The 1,217-nt window shown below is 39.4% G+C and overlaps 1 protein-coding gene across 1 annotated transcript in view; it reads left to right on the plus strand.

The window, feature by feature from the left end:
* The window catches only part of LOC106880484 (coatomer subunit beta), a 191,565-nt gene that overhangs the window by 25,710 nt on the left and 164,638 nt on the right, over nt 1–1,217 (plus strand). The gene's annotated exons all lie outside the window — the stretch shown is intronic.

Consider the following 1,217-nt stretch of genomic DNA (forward strand, 5'->3'; position numbering starts at 1 on the left):
TTATTATATATATATATATATATACAAAAAATATTTACACAATATTTCTATCATGGAAAGTTGTAAAACATCCCACTCTACATACTGCAACCTTGCATAATGCACATTGGAAAGATGTTTCAACTGGCCGTCCACTGGGAGTTTTTCTTTGTTGATGTAGACATTCATGGCACTGCCTTTTGCAACCCCTGATTTTTTCTAATTTATGTAGATCAGCTGAACTCAGAGGGATATCTCTCTGGCAGGCTTTGCTTTTCCTTCCTGCCGTTATTTTTTTGGAGGAATAACCTGCCCTCAACTGTGATGCAACATCTGCTCGGAACTGCAGATGATCACACCGCTTGCGAACCCCTCCTGATTTGGTATATGATATGAATGCATTTACAATGCTCATGTTTACAATATACCAAACCAGGTATCGCCACCATTTATTACCTGGTCTACCAACCGGATAATAACTCATCATCTGGTTCAGCTGATCAGCACCACCCATGTACCTGTAATAATCAAGTTTCACATATGGGGTGCCATTTTCATTTACACATGGTTGTGCACTGGTGGATAGAAAATTTATCTGCCTCTTATCTCGGTATGTGGTTGCTAGCAGATTTCCTCTCTGCCGTTGGATTATTTCACCTCTTTTATTAAATTTTGCTTTTTTTATATTTAATGGCAGCCCTTTTCTACTAGCCATTACTGTAGCACATGTATATGTTTCTACAGCTTCTAAATCCACCGCAAGTTTGGCTGAACTAAAATATCAGTCAAAAAATACTATACGGCCCTGGTTATGGTATGGACGTGATAAATTCCAGACCACATCGTACCCTAGGCCATGCTGACTAACATTATTGTCTCTTTTCACTGCATAAAAGCTAAATCCACAGCAGTACCTAGTATTTGCTTCACAAATTTTCCAAACTTTGATCCCCCATTTTGTGGCCTTTCCTGGCATATACTATCGGAAGTGTACTCTTCCTTTATACCCCACCATGCCCTCATCGACGGATAAGTATCTCTCAGGCTTGTAAAATGTTTTATATGCATTTTGAACGCAGTCGATGAGGGGTCTTATTTTAGATAAGGGATCAAAGCTTGGTTCTCCACGTACTGGGGTACTGCTAGTGTCTCTCACATGTAAATATTGATTCAGCTTCACAAATCGTACTCTCGTCATAATACTGGAAACATACTGATCACCAAAAGGTTCCTGATTG

This window comes from Octopus bimaculoides, chromosome 18, assembly GCF_001194135.2.
Source record: "Octopus bimaculoides isolate UCB-OBI-ISO-001 chromosome 18, ASM119413v2, whole genome shotgun sequence".
NCBI lineage: Eukaryota > Metazoa > Mollusca > Cephalopoda > Octopoda > Octopodidae > Octopus > Octopus bimaculoides.